Source organism: Pteropus medius, unplaced genomic scaffold (genome assembly GCF_902729225.1).
Source record: "Pteropus medius unplaced genomic scaffold, Ma_sr-lr_union100, whole genome shotgun sequence".
NCBI classification, from domain to species: domain Eukaryota; kingdom Metazoa; phylum Chordata; class Mammalia; order Chiroptera; family Pteropodidae; genus Pteropus; species Pteropus medius.
Genome location: NW_024344253.1, coordinates 8013874 through 8034349, shown reverse-complemented (window position 1 = coordinate 8034349; position 20476 = coordinate 8013874). Strand labels below are relative to the sequence as shown.

Genomic DNA, 20476 nt, shown 5'->3' with positions numbered 1-20476 from the left:
TTGTTCAAACCATTGCTCCCTTGATGTACTGTTTGCCTCTGCTGTCTTTACGATTTTTTTCTTTATGTTTAGTTTTTAGCAGTCTTTAGTAGCCTGATAGTGATATGTCTAGGCACGGTTTTATGAGTTTATCCTGACAGGGGTTTGCTGAACTTCTTAAATCTGTAGTCTTATGTCTTTGACCCAGTTTGAGAAGTTTTCAGCTATTTCTTCAAATATTCATTCTGCACCTGTTGTTAATTGATGTAATTAACTCTTCTTCTGGGACTACATTGATATGAATATCAGACCCTTTGATTATTGTCCCATAAGTATTTGAGGACTTGGCTAATTTTTAAAGTATTTTCCCTCCATTCTTTAGGTTTTATAGTTTCTATTGATCTATCTTTAAGTTGACTGACTCTTTCCTCTGTTACCTACACTCTATTAAATATATCCAGTCAGTTTTTAAATTTCAGATTTTATCTGTTTCAGTTCTAAATTTTTATTTGATTCCTTTGTAACTTCTGTGTCACAACTAAGATTTTCTGTCTTTCATTCATTTATACAGTATTCACCTTATGGAAGATTGTTCGAGAGCTGTTCTGAAGTCCTTTCTCGGTGATTCCAACATCTGGGACATCTTGGAGTTGTCATTTGTTGATGGTCTTTTCTTTGAATATTGGTCACATTTTCCTGGCTCTTTGTATGTCATTAGTTTGGATTATACCCTGCACATTTTGACTATTATATTGTGAGACTCTGGGTCCTATTAAAGTCTTTTGAAGAATGGTGATCCATTTGTGTTCTGGATTGTTTGGGAGACAATCAAACAGGTTAGGGTCAAACCTCATATTTTGTCTTATGGTGGTTCCGATGTCAGATGAATTTTCAAAGGTTTCACAGTGTTTTCTGGAGCTTATCTCATGCAGTGAGTAGCTGGGGCTTGGACAGTGGTTTGCATGGTAGTCCCGGTCTTGGTGCCTCTGCCGTGTTTGTTTAGGTTCATTCTATGCAGGTCCAGGACTTACGTCAGTTCACACAGAATTAGGAGTTGCCCTTTTTCAGCTCTCTTCCCGCCATGATTTCTCCCATACTCTCCAGCTCTCAGATTCTCTTTTTCTTGGTTCCTCTGGCTAGGAAGGTGAGGTACTCCCAGAAAGTTAGCCTCCCAAGCTGTCATGCAGTTTTGCGCAGTTGGAACTGCCTTCACGCAGAGGCAGCAAGAGAAAAAAACCTACATTCTCCCCACGATCTTCAAACAAGAGTGCCTCCCTTTCTCCGGTTTCTCTGTCTAGAGAGAGGGGTTTTATTGGGGTTTTAGATGCTTGTGCTGTTCCTAGTGCAATTCTAAAACTGGACCTGTCCTCAGAGCCAAGCTGGGAGGGAAATAAAAGGGGAAAAATGGGGGGAAAAGAAAGGGGAAAAAAGGGGGGAAAAGGGGGAAAAAGGGAGAAAGAAGATCTCCTTCACAGTGTCCGTACGGGAAACTCCTTTGCCCAGTCCTCTGGCTGGAAAGAAGGTGTTTCTCTTGGAGTATTTGTTGTTAGTGCTTGCTGCACAGTCCCTGGATTCAGCTCACACTCAGGTCGTATCTAGGTGAAAAAGAAAACAGAAGTCCATGAACCTAACCCTTTATGGATCTTTATTCAAGTTTTCACTTTAGTTCACAATCTACCTGCTGTGTGTACATTTCAGAGTGCTTAGGTAGTTACTTTTTTTATATTCTATTCAGAGTTTTTAGTTGTAATCAGTGATAATGATAGGCTGTAGTTAGCTTTCTCCATCTTGCCTGGCACTGGAAATAGCTTGCAAATAATTTCAGTACCTATTTTTTTCCACAAGAATATTTTGTAAACATTTTTCCATGCCATTATACATACTTCCATAACATTTTTAATGACTGCAGATTTCTTCCTATGACTGTCTTAATGAACATATGAATAGATAAATCTTTTCATGCATCTGTGATTTTTTTCTTAGGATAAATTCTTAGAGGCGGAATTGCTATACTAAAGTCTTCAAGAGACTATCTTAATTTTTAAAAATTATTTATTATTATTTATGTCTACAGCACCTGGTCTTCCTAGGTGGTCTCCCATCCAAGTACTAACCAGGCCTGACCCTGCTTGGCTTACGAGATCAGACATCAGGCTTGTTCAGGGTGGCATGGCTGTAGACCATGGATTATGGCTTCACTGGGGCACAAACCCAGGACCTTCTGCATGTAAAGCAGACATGCTAACTGCTACATTATGGAACCATTTCCCTTAATTTTAAATCAATTAATTTACGCTCCTTCCAATATTAGAGTTTTTATTTCCGTATATTTATTTCTGTATATTAATAGAAAAATAATGCCAGTGATCACTCAAGGTTCTTCAATTTTACAATTTTTTGCCCAGGAGTTGCCCTGCAAATATTTCATCACATATCTCATAAATATAAGTGAGTAGCTGTCTTTGACTCTATGTTTATAAAACCCAGAGTATTAGGTACATTGGTTTTGGGCTCCTAAATACTTGAACCAAACATAAATCTTTAAGTTCCTAGAGCATCCTAAGTAAGATAGAATTGACATGACTGAAGTGAGCAAGAATAGTTTTCTATGCACAATAATCATGGGTTTGCTCAAGCATTCCATTCACCTCGCATTAAAATTGTACTGTAGCTGAGTTGCGAGTGATTTATTAGATCCGTTTGAAAAATTAACATTAGGAGTCCAAAGAAAGGGTATTTGCTCTAACATGATACATCCTTTTTTGTTATAATTACATTTACACATTTTTGCTATTTTAAAGAAGACATATGAACATTAAGGAAAAAAAAATACATATAGTATGGGGACATATCTTCTTCTAAAATATTGAGGCATATTTTCTATGCATGAGTAGATCACTTTTGTATCAGCTCAGGTCCTGGAAGAGAAGCAATGGCACACTTAGATTGGGTCATTTGAGTGAGTTTAGTGAAGAACCATTTATAAGAGTGAGCAGGGTATAAAGAAGTCTCAAGATATAGCACAATACTGTGGGCTAATAACAGGGACAGGTTACCACTGCTTGATCTGGAACAGTGACCTTTGATGTTCATCCCCCCTTCAGGGACTGAGTGAACAAAACAAATACCCCATTTCCTTTCCTTCCTCTGTCCAGTCCCCTGCCAGTGCCTACCAGAAGCCAGAGGGTAAGAAAACATTGTCGTATAGTGCACAAAATCAACGAACGTGAATATAGTAAAAATTATTGAATTTAAATCCTTTACCACAAATACATTCAAAATTCTCTGGTTAACTCGCAACCAACCAATTGTATGTGATGAAGGCTCAAAGAACATTTCTTTTTCACAAGGTACTTAATAGCCGAAGATACAAAATGGTAATTCTCAACAGTTGAAGTTTTAGCAACATATACTATCAATTTATTGGAGAATTACATACAACATATTGTATGCCTTTTAATGGAAGCTTTAGAGCATAGGACGTGAGCACTTGGGTTCAGGAGTCAGTCTGAATTTGAATCTCAGCTGCACCATCTACCAGTTATCCGACTCCAGGTAAATTTGTTACCTTCACTAAGGCCTAATTTTTTTTTTTTTTTTGGCGAGGGAGGGAGGTTTGTTTGTTGTTGTTGTTAATGTTTATCACAGAGTTGTAAGGATTAAATGAAATAATGTATGTTAATTGCATAACCCAATGCCTGGCACATATCAAGTACCTAATAAATGCTATTTGTTGTTATTCTAATTGTTACATGCATACCTGTGACTAGGGACAGGAACCATAAATTGAGAGGACTGTGATCATTTTAGGATAAAAATAATTGCTTACCTAAGGGCCGTGTTCAGAAGGGATACAGAGTCCAACAGTTAAGTGCACTGTCTCTGGATTAAGACATTCTGGGTTTGCAGCCTAGTCCTGCCTCTGTTTCCTTGGACAAGTAACTTATCTGCTCTGGCCTTAGTTTCTTCATTTGAGAATTGGGGGTGAGAGAAATACATACATATTTATCTGTCTGTCTACAGTAAGTCCTCGCATAACGTCGTCAATAGATTCTTGGTTGTAGAATAGGTTCTGCAACTTTTAGCAAAATGACATATAAAAAACCAGTTTTATCATAGGCTAATTGATATAAACAAGAGTAAGTTCCTATGCCATATTTCTGTGCAAAAGAATTTCACCAGATTTCTAAATAAAGACCCAAAATACATCTAATATTAAACACTAAAATAAATGTGAGCTAGAATACATTTAAGAAAGGTGAATAAGACAAGTAAGATAATTCTTTTCCATCCTGCTTATTCCAGGGTCATGAGTGACTGGAGCCTGCCCCAGCAGCTTAGGGTACAAGGGTGGACACCCACCATGGACAGAACACTATTCCATTGCAGGGCCACTCAAACCCACACCCACACTCAGATTGGGACAATATAGACACACCAGTTCACCTCACATGCACAGCTTTGGGATGTAGGAGGAAACTGGAGTACCCAAAGAAAACCCATGAAGACGTGAGGAGAACAAGGGAGAACATGAAAACTCTACACAGACAGTGGTCCTAGCTGGAAATTTATTTATTTTTCTTACCAATGCTATAAGTGAATGACATTGAACTCAACTATGTTACTCAAAGACTTGTGTGTTCACGCACGCTCACGCGCACTCTCTCTCTCCATCTCCCTCTCCTTTTCCCTCCCCCTCTCCCCATGTGTATGAATGGAAAGGATCAAAATTCACAGTAATGTAAAAAATTTAGTATTTATAGCCCATCTGGCCCCAGAATCTCATTGAATAATCCCAGAAAGCGAGGGCTGATAAAATTGTTTTCAGATATGTAATCGATAGCCCCCAGTATCTGTTGGTTTAAAATCTGAGATGATGGCCTCGAAACTCTTATCCTGTGTCTGATTTAGGAATGCAGTATCTGGAAAGACTTCTTTTCAGTGCAGGGGAATAGCCAAAGTGTTGCCTGATTCATGGGGACTGTAAAACCCGGAACACAACAAGGCAGGAAGGAAATGGGAAAAGGACTGACAAGTGCATTGCATCCTGGGATGACTTCCCTATCATCAAGAAAAATTATTTAAAAAGAATATTTTTCAATCTAGACATGGATCTCTGTCAAATATAACTTAGAAGTTAATAGGAGTGTACCATGGATACTGTAATACAATTGCACTTGCTTTATTCGTACTTCACATTTCTACTGAACAGCAACTTAGCATTATAATTTAAAACGATTTTTTTCCTTTAATCCATTTAATATTTCCTTGTGTTAACACAAGTTAAATTCATAACTTGACTGTAGTAAACATGTCTGAACCAATTTCTGTTTGCCACAGAAAGCCATTATAATGGGTCCTAATTTGGCATTTTAAAAATTGCCGTTAGTGACCTTAGGTACAAATAGAAAGAGAGTAGCACTGTACCAGAAGATCTAAATTATAAAGGAAAAGATATTTTTTCTGGGAGGATGCCTGTCGGATGTAACCTTCCTGTTTTTTATTTTTTATTTATTTATTTTTTGGCTGAAATGGGCTTGCTCTGTCATTTCGTAGTGAGAGAATTTCTCAGAGGTATTCTACTGTAGCACCTTTTCCAGTCCTCACACTCTCATTTCCTCATTTTTTTTAAAGCATAGATTCCATAGTCCAACATTATACACACAGCCTTGTATGCCGTCAACTACCATATCCCTTTTTGCCTTCAGTCTTATTTACCTAAAAAATCTGTGATCTCGATGAAATCCAACTACCTGCCTACTCATGCCTGCACCTAAATAGCTGATTAAAGAAAATCACAGAAGCATGCTTTCTAGGCTTACTTGCTATTGATGACCACAAACATCAAGCGGGCCCTCAGTCCTGCCAACAGTGTACTACATTTCCCAGGTCAGTTGACTCTCTGCTTCTCACCTTGCCTCTTTCATCTATTTTCCTCTGTCATGAAATCTTGGACATCTCTTCACTGATCCTCTCAGTGTTCTCTCAGAGAACACTTCATGTTGGCCAAAGAGCGTAATGAACTTGCTGCTTATTTCAATAAGAAAATACAAGCAAAGATTTCTATATCAGAAGAGACTTCTACATTCTCCCATCATTAAATCTACCAGTCTACCTTCAACTGAAGCTGCACTCCAAGTTCCCTCCTGTTATGATGGATGAACCGTCTGTCCTTCTAAGGACAACTCTTCCATGTGTACACTCCACAACCTCTAGCCTAATGAGCATTCCGTTACTGAGATTATCTCCTCTCCCTCCTGTATTATATAATTTTCCATTTTGACTGCCTCATTTCCATCAGTCTACAAACATACTATGATATTTCTCATCATAAACAAAACAAAATAAAATTTATCTTGGTCTTGAGTCTTTTAGTACCACTCTTATTTTTCTTGTTCTGTTTTTAGCAAAGCTCCTTGAAAGAACTGTTTACATGTCCAGTTTCCACTTCCTCCTCTCCCATTCTCTCTTAAACCCACTCCACTCCACTCCACTGAAAGAGCTATAATTAAGGCAATCAATCACCACTACATTGACAGATATAATGGCCAATTCTGAGTCTTTATTTAACTCAGACTCTCAGAAATACTTGATCCAGACAGTCACTTTCCATTTCTTGAAACACTTTTTTAAACTGGACTTCTGGGAAAATGCACACTCCTGACTTTCCTCCTATTTTTCTGACTGTTTCTTCTTAGCTTCCATTTCTCATTTCTTTTCCTCTTCTTCTCAATGTTGAATGCCCAGAAATCAGTCCTAAATCCTCTTCCCTTTATATCTACATTCACCTCCTTGAGGATCCCACCTAGCATCTTGGCTTTAAGTACATTCTATGTCACAGTGATCCTCCAGACTTGAGTCCCAATCTCTCCTGAGTTCCATATTCCTATGTCCAACTGCCTGTTTTATTTTTCTGCTTAGAGAGTTAATGTGCATTTCAAACAGAATCAGAAACAGTGTTCTTGGTTTCACTTCTCAAATCTACTTCTACTTAATTGTTCTCTATCTTAATAAATACCATCATCCAGGACTGCAGTGTAGTAAAGATCCAAGGTGTATTGTTCTGATGTGTTAATTGAGTTTTTATTTGAATCTTCTATGCATTTTTCCCAGTGAGCATCTTATTTATTTGAAATGGACTTAATAATGCAAATGGCAACTGTATTTAGCTCTTGATATTTTCAGCCTCCTTGGGGATCTACAGGATGAAAATCATCATCTAATACCCCTCTGTTTGAGAAATTGCCAGTGATCAGAGAAAAACCTTCAAAATGATCAAAGAACATAATGAAAAAAATATATATTTTAACTAGTCTTAGGTCTTACAGAAATTTCACCAGTCATTTCGATTTTTTTAAAATTTGTTTTTACCTAACATTTAGGGAAGTAACCATATATTATTATATTATATTTTGATCCTACCGTAGAGGGCTATATTTGTTTTTGACTAAAAAGTGGTAAATACTGTGTAGAAAATAAAAAAGAATTGGCCAAAAAACTCCTGGAACTAATAAGTAGTTATAACAAAGCTGCAGGATGTGGTCACTTTCCTATATACCAGCAATAAAGAAATGGAATTTAAAATTAAAAATACAGTTTATATTAGGACCTCTCCCCCCAATGAAATACTTAAGTATAAATCTCACAAGATATGTATAGCATATTTATGAGGAAAACTACAAAACTGATGAACAAAAACAAGGAAGAACCAAATAAATGGAGAGATGTTTCATGTCCATGGATAGGAAGACTCAATATTATTATCATGATGTCAATTCTTCCAAAGTTAATCTATAGATTCAATGCAATCCCAATAAAAACCCCAGCAAGTTATTTTGTGGATATCAACACACTGATTCTAAAGTTTATATAGAGAGGCAAAAAATCCAGAATCACCAAAGCAGTATTGAAGGAGAAGAACAATGTTGGATGACTGATTGATATGTGACTTTAAGACTTACCATAAAGCTACAGTAATCAAGACAGTGTGGTATTGGTGAATGAGTAGATAAATGTATCCATGAAACAGAACAGAGAGCCCTGAAAGAGACCTAAATAAATATCAACAACTGATCTTTAACAAAGGAGCAAAGGCAATTCAATGGAGCAATGATAGTCTTTTAAACAACTGGACATTTACATGCAAAAAAATGAATCCAGACACAGACCTCACACCCTTCACAAAAATTAACTCAAAATTTATCATAGACCAAAACATAAAATGCAAAACTATAAAACCCCTATAAGAGACCATAGGAGAAAACCTAGATGACCTTGTGTCAGGCTGTGACTTTTTAGCTACAACACCGAAAGCATGATTCATGAAAGAAAGAATTGATAAGCTGGATTTAATTAAAATTTAAAAACTTCTGCTTTTTGAACGACAGTGTCAAGAGAATGAGAAAGTAAACCACAGACGAGGAGAAAATATTTGCAAAAGACATATCTGATAAAGTAGTTATTAAAAATATACAAGGAACTCTTAAAACTCAACAGTAAAACAACCTGGTTAAGAAATAGGCCAAAGACCTTAGCAGATACCTCACTGAAGAAGATACACAGATGGCAAGTAAGCATATGAAAAGATTTTCCATATCATATGTCATCAGGAAGATACAAACCAAAACAAGATATCACTATACACTTATTAGAATGGCCAAAATTCAGAACACTGACAACACCAAGTGCTGACAAAGATGTGGAGCAACAGAAACTCATTTATTGCTGGAAATGGTTTAGCCACATTGGAAGACAGCTTGGCTATTTCTTACAAAATTAAATATACTCTTACTATGCAATCCAGCCATCATGTTCCTTGGCATTTACCCACAGGAGTTGAAAACTCATGTCCATACAAAAACCTACACACGGATGTTTATAGCAGCTTAATTTGTAGTTGCCAAAACTTGAAAGCGACCAAAATGTTGTTGTTCAGTAGGTGACTGAATGAACAAATAAACTTGGTACATCCAGACAATGGAAAATTACACTAAAAAGAAATGAGCTATCAAGCCATGAAAAGACATGGAGGAATCTTAATGCCTATTACTAAGTAAAAGAAGTCAACCTGAAAAGGCTACATATTGTATAATTACATTCTGGAAAAGGCAAAACTATGGAGACAGCGAAAAGATCGAGTTGCCAAGGGTGAGAGGAGGGATGAATAGAGGATTTTTAGGGCAATTGGAATATTTTATGATACTCTAATAATGGATACATGTCATTATACATTTATCCAAACCCATAGAATGTACATCACGAAGAGTGAACCGTAGGATAAACTATGAACTTTGGGTGATTATGACACGCCATTGTAGGTTCATCCATTGTAACAAATTACTTCTGTGGCGAGAGATGTTGATAATGGGAGAGGCTATATTGTGGGCCAGGGAGTATGTGAGAAATTTCTGTACCATCCCCTCAATTTTGCTATGAACCTAAAAGTGCTCTAAAAAGCTAAAATCTTAATAAAAAGTGATAAATATGAAAGAACTCAAAGCGCATTATAAGCTTTTTTTTTTATATGCTGCTACTACTACAACACTCTTCATAGGCTTTCCATCCCGAAATATTGCAAAGTTCAAAGAGCTTTCAAAGGAATTTCTAATTAACAATAAATATAGGTTACTTTCTCTGCATAGTTCAGGCTTGCTATGTTCTGTTCCAGAGAGTGCTCCATGGTCTAAGCAAGACAGAGACTTTTTCTCCAAAGTCAATCATGATAAAAATGATAAACATAAAATAGTATAATCGATATGTACGTAAATTATTAGGCATATTTATAAAAATGATTTTACTACAACTGTTGCTTTCTACATCATGTTCCTTTCCCATCCCATATTTCTGCCTTGTGCCTCGAGGTGGTTGCCATCCTAAAATTTGTGTTTATCATTTGCTTTAAAGAAAAATATTATGTACTCCTAAACAATATATTGTGTTGGTTAGTTTTGCTTGATTAAGGCCTTCATAAAAATGCTGTCATTATGAGGCTTTCTTTATCCAAATAGAAATAGCATGTTTAAGTAGGGTAAACTTGACAGTACAATGAGCCATTGTGATACTGTTTACATGCCTGTGTTTCTTATTGCTTTCAGTACTGTGTAATTTGGTCTTGCAACTGATTAGCCAATTAGGAATTGGAAGGGTGATATGTAAATGTTACTGTCTAACTGACAGAATGATTTATTAGAAGTGTATCTTTGTGGAATTTCACCTGCTTTGTTGTTTGGAGGCCCAGTGCTAAACCAAAACATATGTGTCAATGGCAGACCTGGGGCCAGCTTTTAAGAAAATTCAGCCAAAGTCAAATTCCATTCAAGTGCATTTATTTTTTCCAATGGGATCATACTGATTTTAAAATATATTTACCTTTTCTAAAGCTTCACTCAGCATTGTTGAAACTTTCCGTGCACATGTATATAATCCATGGGCCCTGATGCCACCCACTGACTGCATGAGCTTAGTTTTTGCCACTGTTTGTGCTATACCTTCTATTCTCCCAATGTCAGCTACCAAGTGGATACTCTGAACCATGAGATTGACATGAAGTGGTCTTCCCTTTGCTCCTCACGTGTGGCTCATTGACTCACCTTGTTTACTTTGATCTCAGAGATAGTTGGATATTCTTTTGGGTTCTGCCACCACTGGAGGCTTGTTGTTCTCGGAGCAGTGGCATCCTTGTCCACTTCTCTGCCTTCTGTCCAGTAGCCTTCTGAAGGTGCTGCACAGTGACTCCTATGTGGCACTGAGCCAGTACCAGAACAGCACTCACGTAGTGACAATGAAGAGCAGGAAAAATTACTGAAGAAAAACTATATGTTGTGTGTTGGAAATCTTTCCTTTCACACAACTGAAGAACAAATCTGTGAACTCTACAGCAACTCCAAGTGGTGACATAAAATCGTTATGGGCCTGGATAGAGTGAAGAACACAGCATGGAGTTTCTGCTTTGTGGAATACTATTCAAGAGCAGGTGCAGAAAATGCTGTGCGGTACGGCAATGGAGCATGTCTGGATGACCCGATCATTTGCACAGACTGGGATGCCACTTTAAGGAAGGCAGGCAGTACGTCTGTGGATGGTTTAGGGGCCAGATATGAGATGAGCATCTTCGAGGCTGCGATGCTGGGAGAGGAGCAATGGGAAACTGGTTTGTGAACAGTGAGAGCCCCATCATGAAAAACTCACTCCTTTGGCCTGTTGAATTTGATGTACGTTACCCAAGGTCTGCAAACGTGCCCATTGTACCAAGCTTCGATCAGTATCTCTGCTGAGTGGGAAGCCTCTTCATGGTTTTCTTCTGAAAATTAAAGGACAGAACCCAAAAGAATGACTTTAATTCTATAGTCTTAGAATATTGGCCATGTGATTTTCTTATCAGGTCAAAAACTGTGTTCCTTGGCAACAGATTTGATCTATAATCTGATCTTTTTAGGAAGATTGGAAAACTTTAAAAGTTTGTTTCCCATGTTTGTATCTAAGTAGGTTCATGATCTACATTTGGGGCCTGGGATTATTTTAAAAATTTTAAGTTTTCTTGAGATAGAGTTTAATAAATGGAGTTTTGCTATGTTGTATAGCTTTGCTCTGAGTTAGGAACAGAAGTTACACAACTGAATTTATTTTGAGACTCAATTCTAGTCTCTAAAGGCAAATTTAGATGAGTCAAGAGACTTCCTACATAGTTATTGCAGAAGTAAACCTTAGACAGTCCCAGGAGACCACCTGCGCACATGCTTTATCTATAGGAAATTAGATGGAGGACTTGAAGGGTATTTATGAAAACTATTTTTTTCCAAAATATGTGCCTTTCCTAAAGCTAAAAAAAAAAAAAGCATGGGTTTAAATTATAGAGAGCCTCAAATACTCTCTGGAAAGTGGGGGACACTGTCAGTAGGAAATGGGGTGAAATATCAGGGGACGGGAGTTAATATATTGCCTTGACGTGATGAAGGTTGCTGTGAGGGCCATCATATTTATGCTTTTCATTTTCAGAGTGATCTTGGAAATGGAGTCAGTTTAAAAAGAGCATGAAGATCAAGAGAATACCTAACAAAAAACAATCAGAAATGCTTCCCTCCGGATATGTATTTTGGTCAGTTCTCACATTGAAGTCTGTCTTGTTTTTTTAATTGTGTTTACTGTTTCAGAGTGAGCTGATGGTCTCTACAGAGAGGGGAGTCTAGAGTATTTAGTTTGCCTTTGGAAGGAAAGAGGTGATTCCTCTCTAATATATGTGAACTATTGCTCATTCAGAACTTCTAACCTAGTAAAATTTTCCCTAATAAAAGTGAAATTTTTTTTTTATCTAGCAACAAAGTATCTCCAAAGTTCCTGTAGTTTAGGAAATGGGGGATGAAGTATCTCAAATGTATCTTCGACACTACAGGAAGTATAGGTTTTCTCATTAAGTTGAAGCTGGTTCTTTGAATTTTTAGAAGAGCTATAACTACTTTTAAGTGCTTAGGAAAAACCATTTGCAAATATTTAATTTCATGAGGAGATGCTATTCATTTTTTAAATTTCTTTTTATACCATAGTTTGATTTAATATATTTTATATTCTTTCATAGTAAAACACAAGTCAGATTTCTAGAGCCCTTAAAACCACAGATAGTAGTTCTGTTTGAATTGTGTCTTCTGTAACGGATTTCAGTATAGTTGAACCAACTTAAAAAGAAACGTTTTTTTGATTTTAGTATTTTTTTCTCAGTGTGATTGGGATAAAAAGTGCTATCAATTATTTTTCATAAAGAAAGCAAGAAAAGAAGAAACTGACATTTTGGCTGTAACTTTAATCTACAAAATAATTTTTAAAAGGCATTGATTTAGGAAATAATAGGAATCAATATTATGAAAAATGTTAGTTAAAGCTGCCTATTTTTAAGAGTGCTCCCTGAATATTCTGCTGTCTTTATTCCCCTTGTTTTAAAAGGCAAGAGATATATACATATACTCTATAAAGATTTTATAAGATGCTCATGGAAAATACAATAATATGGTCATACTTAAAGTTTATTGCCTGAAATAATTAATTTATTTTATTATTATAAAACTTTGAATTTTATTTTATATCTTTGCATGCATTTGTCAGAAGCTTTTATCATTTTTTTTTGTGACTTTTTACTTATACTGATGTTAAATTGCTTAAAATAACAGGTGTAGGTACGTTTATAAAAATGACAGGTTTTCTGGCTTTTATTCTTCAGGTTTCTATTTTAGGGAATAAGTCAATAGTGAGATGGCACATGTAGAGACATCTGGGAGACAACTGAACCCATGCTCAAAAAAATTCTGGCCAGCACATTCCATCAATTAAAGTACAAGTAGCCTGCAAGGGTGATACCTATCAATTACTCACAACATTGTGTGAATTACTCTAATTAGGTAATCACGTTGTTTGCCTTCTACCCTCTTAGCCTAATTTCTGGAGAATTAGTGGTTATGGGAAAGAGGAGCAAGTTCCAAGGGATGAGGAGAGAAAGACCGTCCTTAAGGGCCTGAATTCCTTGTAGAATGGAGCTTGGAGTGAGTGGAAGTCTGCAGGGGCTGAAAACTGTTGAGGGACAGTGTGAGAGGCGGGGCCCTGTAAATTGGGGAGACAGAGTCCAGAACTGCTCGTCTGACATGACCACCACAGAAACCATCTACTGTGGCTCCTGAATTAATGTCTGATCAAACGTTGTCAGTTGGAAGAATGACTTAAAACAGCCAGCAGATGTGAAATGGAAATGTCGTTATTTCAGGACTCTTCAGATTTTTTTTTAAAGACCGTAGACAGAACATAAGCAATGGGAGATAGTATTCATTGCATTCATTTTAACATTCTGAACCCTCCATGTAAGCGTCCTAGATAAAATTATAAGGGTTGATACTATTTTTCATCACTATCGTACACCTTTACTTTTGTTCGATTAACAGATATCTGACTTGATAAAATACAGAGGTTACTTATGAGCAGAGAGACAGATACAGACATGTCAAAGTAGTCATTTATTTTTTTCATCAAAGCCAAAACCAAACTAAAAGAAACAAATAAAACCTTATACATTGGATCGACACTGTATTTTTTATACTACCCGAGTCATGAAAAATTTGTGTACACATTAGGCACCAATATCTAGCATACGTATGTGTCTTAGATCATTAGCAGTGAATCTGTTCTTTCAGAAAGTGTCATTGAATTATACATTTAAAATAAACACAAAGGCAATGGAAAAAATTGCCATTTTTAAAATTAATTTACTTGATTACTCAACAAGCACTTTATGAATACCTGCTATGTACTACTATGTTATGTTATGGCAATACAATAAGAAATTAAAAGCCCCTGCCTTCAAAAATATTGCAGTCTAAAGGGACATCAGACCCAAACACTTATAAAACAATGTGGAAGTATAGTGAAAGAGAAATGTACAGGATCTTATGAAGGATCGAACACTCTGCTCTGAGCTATCATTGTTGGATTCTAAGGTTACACCAATTAGCTAAATTAAGTCCACCCACATTAGGAACCACACTGTTTTTCGGAATGTATATTCCCATTCTGCCTTTGCCTGGTGAAGTCTCTGGCTGTGGTTAGCATCACACTGTTTTAACTCACTGAGATATCATTGATAATATTGTCGGAGTGATAAATACAGAAGTTTTCTAAAGGGAGCTGCTGAACCTCCTTCTCCTTGATAAATTCTAACCCTGTAATTGTTCACTAAAGAGAATGACTAGGGCTTCGAAAGAGGTTTAGTTGTTAGCCAGGATTCTTCTGAGTGAATTTAGAAAGTATTTGCCCCATTAAAGCATATTGCCTTCTTTTTCCGCCCTAAGTGGAAGAAATAGACAGTGTTTCTGTTGCTGCTGCTGCTGGTAGTGATGATAGTGGTAGGGATAATGGAAAGAGATGTCTGTTTTTATTTTAATCAACCCCAGAGGTGTTCCCCAAAAGCCATGTGATAAGCAAATACAGAGGTGAAAGTTGGTCTATGCTGGTTTCTGAGAATCCTCTGCGTTGCCTTTCCAGTACTTTTTAGGACTTTTTTTATTATTGTTATTTACGAGTCTTACAACTAATCATTACATGGAAACAGACAAGATACTGAAAAAAATACAAACATTAAAAAATTACAGTGCGTGCAGCCTACTGTATAATGGCCTTTGCCTTGTATTACTCTAATCTCTTCACAGTAGTAAGTAAAGGATTCCAGCCTCTCTTTTAATTCTGAGTGAGGGTGGAGCTTCTTTCTGACGTCAGTTTAGTGGAGGGATTGATTCTTTTTTCCCCGAGAGCGCCTCTTTTCAACCTGGTGATGCCATCGGTCCAGAAGGATAGTGGTCCTTTGTCTCAGCTGGGCACTTTATAGTTCTAAAGACCTCTGAGTGTATGACATTTGGCTCACCAAAGACCTCTTAGCCTTTCCCTGGTGTGAGCCCTTCTGTTTTTGTTTCTGTTTTTCAGTACTGGATCAGAGAAATCATAGAATTCATAGAATATCCTGAGTATGTCCCAGAGCTATAGCTAATACTCCTGGAACTAAACCCGAGAAGTGGGGACATCTATCTTGAGCAGTTAAGATAGGATTCTCACCGTGCCTCTCAGGTCATTGCCACATTTCTACATTTTTACAAAATTTTGTTTAAAATAAGAGCGACATGGTACAGACCAAGGAGAAAGCAGAATACTAAGGGTGTGGTCAAGCTAAGGTAATACAAGTGGTTAATGAAGCATCCCAGGCCAAGAAAGCCAGATAAGCCAAAAAGAATTTGACCAAAGAGAGAACGTGCAAGACAGGAGTTAGAGTGGCAGGTACTGAGGGGGCAAAGCAGAGCTCTGAGAGGCTTTCAGAAAAGAGGGGTGAGTAATCTTCAAGACGGGGCTGCAGATGAACTCACATAGGGGGAGCAAACAGAGCGCAGACCTTCCAAGAAAAAAAGTCAAGTTCAGAAATCTGTCAAGTATTGTAATTTTAACATCACTTACATCCTTAAGTCTTAAAATATTTGCCTAGGAGTTTGATAGCTGGAATGCTTTCTCAAGCTGACTGCAAACATTACGAAGTGTAGGTTTTCCTGAGAAAAAAGTGTCGAACAATATCAATATTTTCCCCACAGCTCCAGAAAAATTGTGTCCACAAGCACAATTCTATCGTAGAATTGGCAACAGAAGTGAAATGGAAAAAGCATTTTCTGTAGGGGAGGGGCTGTAATACTGAGCTCTCGATTTTTTTTTTTTTTGAAACTTCAGTAGTTTGATTCTGACATAGGGTTTTGATTTGGAACTTAAGTAGAAAGCAAGGACCTTCAGACAGCTGTCACTCACACGCCGGTGCAGTAGCTCGCATTCACTGAGATTTAGCTGTGCAGGCAGCCAACTCCAGATGATGGGAACACGGGACTGACTTGTGGAAACGGGTAGTAGGAATGGAGGCCATTAAGGAAATGGTAGCTTTTCTACAAGGATTCCCCCAAAGTCTGGTGAATGATTACGGTGAGGTTGAATGTCTTTCTTTCTGTACTGTTATGGATTGAATTGTGACCTCACGCCCAAAATTCTTAGGTCAGAATCCTAAACCCCAGTATTTAAGAATGAAACCTTACTTAGAAGTAGGGTTGTTGTAGCTCTAAGTAGTTAGGATGAGATTATAATGGTATAGGGTGGACCCCTAATCCAACGAGTCTGGTATCCTTATAAAAAGAGACACACACAGGGAGAAGGCCATGTGAAGATAAAGGCAGAGATTGGGGTGATGCTTCTACAAGCCAAGGAATGCCAGAGATTGTCAGGAAACCACCAGAAACTGGAAAAGAAGCATGTTACAAATTTTCCCTCGTAGTCCTTGGAACCAATCTGCTGATACCTTGATCTTGGTCTTCTAGCCTCCAGAACTGTGATGTCTAACAATATGTTTCTGTCATTTAAGACATTCAGTTTGTGGTACTAGAAAACTAATACATGTCTTACTGTGTTTCTTATCTGTCTCCTCCAGTTCACTATGCATTCACTCCGGTCAGGAACTACATCCTGGTGATTTCTCAATCCTCAAAACATCACAGTGTCCAGCACACAGTGTCCAGCGCACAGTGTCCAGCACACAGTGTCCAAAATATTTATTGAATAAATAAGTAAATACATTGGTTTCTACCTATAAACATTTGAATATCTCTCAGTTAAGAAAGCGTATAATCTTTTCTCCCAATTCTCAAACTTATTCAATTTAGTAATTTTGACTCGGTTAGATGCAGTGTGGCTTCCCTTAATTACATCTTCTCCACTAATGCTACTACTGCCCTTCATTCTGTATTATAAATGTAAACATAACAATTTTCATAGTATCTACAGAAAAGTGAAATTTTTACATCACTGTTCTGAGAAAGCCATCATTTACCATAAAGCTTGTATAGGTTGTATCAAACATTTGTTTGTTTTTCTTGAGGGGGGGAAAAAACCAATTTTTAAATTGATAGACAAATAGTGATTCATTTTAATATAAAGACGCCTACTCATTATAGAGATGTGTCTTTAGTAAATAAAGAACAGAAGTGGACAATTTATTGAGACAGAACAAAGGGCTAGCTTATTCAAAACATTCCCATAGATGCAGACATCTGTCACGTAGATTGTGGAAACTAGCTATACAAAATTATATCAATAGATGAATGAACCGAGATAAATTTCAACTATAAGTGAAAATGCAGTTTTTAAAAAGTAAACTGGAAAACTGTCCTCCCCAAATGCAAACAACAAAAATATGCCAACTGGCCATATGTAGAAACCTCAGCCTCTATTTACTTGAGTTTTTAGCCTTCGTACCAAGTGGTTGAAAAGTAGAAGGGAGAGAGCTTTGTTGGAGACTATGAAGAGAATAAGAAGACTTAGAAGGACAAGGGAAGAGGTGGAAGGGATGTCTCCTGTAATAGTTCTCAGAACCCCCAAGTCAGAAGTCTTTTCTGAAAGCTTGGAAATCAGCCTAAAATATCCATTTACCAGGATACCCATGGAAACAGTTTTAAATTAATATATTTTGTGTGTTTGGTTCCTGTGGCTTTGTGTATGATTGTGTTTCTTCTCACAGAGAGAAACAACAAAAACTTCCATTACATTTCTGGTCCAGTTAAATATATGATGGACATAATGGTTTTACATAAAACTTCCCTCTGAAAATTCATTCGCTTGAATTATTGTTGATTTTACTGTGGCGACTTTTCTCTCCTGTGTTAACTGTATGAGATTACCGTAACAAGAGCATGAATTTGAGATCCTCGACTCAAATCTGCTTTGAGAACATTCCAGATACACTCTACTAAAAATGGTAAGGTAAAATTTTCTTTAAGGTTTCCCACTTGCTACACAGCATTTAAGAAACATGTATTCAGTTTATGACAGTACTTTGAGAAACCTAAAACCAAGCAAAAAGACTTGGTACATCTTCTGAACACAATGGTCAAATGTTCTGGTGTCTATTTGATAATTTAACAAGTGTAATAGAACTCATTGCTTTTCCTTTTCCCTGATTTAACCTCTGTTTCTAGGAATAAAAATCCTCCCCAAACAGAAGGGCAGTTTGCAGTTCAGAGACTTCTCACTTAACAACTTCAGCTGGATGGGGCCCAGAATCTGATTCTAGTGTATAAAATTACACTTTTAACTGTATGTGAGGATATTAGCACTTGCCTTTGCCAGTTTCAAACAGACAATATATGTGGTATACACATAAGTATTTAACTTTTGAAGATATTTACTGTTAGAAATGTATTTTAAACCCCTGGACTCCATCCAGATCTGTTAGTGTGGAATACCATGATTCCATACACTTGACTCCATCCTACGGTTCCATTTATTTATAAATTATTTCTTCATTCATTCATTCACTCATTTACTTTCTAAACATAACAGACATACTGAGAAATGCCCAAAATTATACATGAGTAGCTCAAAAAAACTTTTACAAAAAGAACACGTCTGTGTAACCACCACCAAAATCAAGATAGCAAATACCAGTACCCCAGAAGTTACCCTGTGTTCCCACCATGTCATTAGCCCTTCAAAGATAAGCATTTTTATGACTTCTGTCTCTGTAGACTAGCACTGCCTATTCTTAAATTCTATAGAAATGGACTCATGCAACTAGTTCTGTCTCTAGCTTCTTTTGGTCAGTATTGTATTTGTGAGGTTCATTCCTATGGCTGCATGTAGCTGTACTTTGTTCTTTTCCATTGCTGTGTAGTATTCCATATTGTCTGTTTTAAATTTTACTTTCCATCCTATTGCTGATGCATTTTGCGGTTATTTACAGTTTTAAGATATTAATAATAATGCATCTTTGAACATGCTTGTATATGTGCATGTCCGCCTAGGAGTGGAATAGCTGGATTATAGGACAAACGTATGTTTAGCTCAGTAGATATGTTTTCTAGAGTGGCTTTAAAAATTAACATCCCCGCCAGCAGTGTTTGAGTTCCAGTTATTCTGTATCCTCACCAATGCTCTCTAGTGCTAATGTTTTTTCTGATTATTTTATTTTATTGTTTTTATTTAGCTATTTTGAGGGGTATGCAGTAATACTTCATTGTGATTTGAATTTGTATTTCTCTGGTCATTAATGAAGTTAAAATTTTTATTTGCTTGTTAGCCATTTGAGTAGCCATTCTAAAATCAAATGGAAATGCAAAAGGCCAAGAGGAGTAAAAACAATACTGAAGAATAAAACTGAAGGACTTATACTATCAGATATCAAAATATAATTTATAACTATAGTAATTAAAAGCATGTGACTTTTAATTACTATATAAAGTATCTGTTAGAGTCCTTTGCCATCTTAAAAACTTGGGTGGTCTCTTTCTGATTTGTAGGAGGCTTTTATACACACACACACACACACACACATATATGGCTTATCTTTTGTATATATATATATGGCTTATCTTCACTGATGGTATCTTTTGATCAATTAAAGTTATTACTTTCAGTGAAATTCAGTTTATTAATCTGTTTAATTAGTATACATGCTTTATTTTGCCCTTTTAAGAAATATTTACATAATCCAAGCTCATGAAGATATTCTCATATGTTATATTCTGGAAGTTTTATCATTTTATCTTTCACATTTATGATTCATCTGGTAGTGATTTTTGTGTGTGGTTTGAAGTAGGAGTCAAAGATTATTTTTTGTCATATGGATGTTCATTCTTTAGCTCAAAGAATAGCAGTGGTGGCTTTAACAGGTGACTGTTATGTGTGGATCTTTGTCTGGACTCTATTCTGCTCCATTGGTCTTTTAATCCATGGACCAATGAATGTCACATGCTTTTAATTACTATGGTTATAAATTATATTTTGATATCTGATAGTATAAGTCCTTCAGTTTTATTCTTCAGTATTGTTTTTACTCCTCTTGGCCTTTTGCATTTCCATTTGATTTTAGAAGCAGCTTGCCAAATTTTACCCAGAAAAATTTAGGTTATTGAAATAACATTAACTCTATAACCAATTAGGGGAGAATTCACAT

At 36.6% G+C, this 20476-nt stretch overlaps 1 protein-coding gene and 2 pseudogenes across 6 annotated transcripts in view; 2 read left to right on the top strand and 1 right to left on the bottom strand.

The window, feature by feature from the left end:
- AIG1 (androgen induced 1) overlaps nucleotides 1-20476 on the top strand; it is a 203621-nt gene that overhangs the window by 12482 nt on the left and 170663 nt on the right. The gene's annotated exons all lie outside the window — the stretch shown is intronic.
- On the top strand, nucleotides 1061-11812 carry LOC120607933 (nuclear cap-binding protein subunit 2-like; annotated as a pseudogene).
- Nucleotides 2045-2160, bottom strand: LOC120607967 (uncharacterized; annotated as a pseudogene).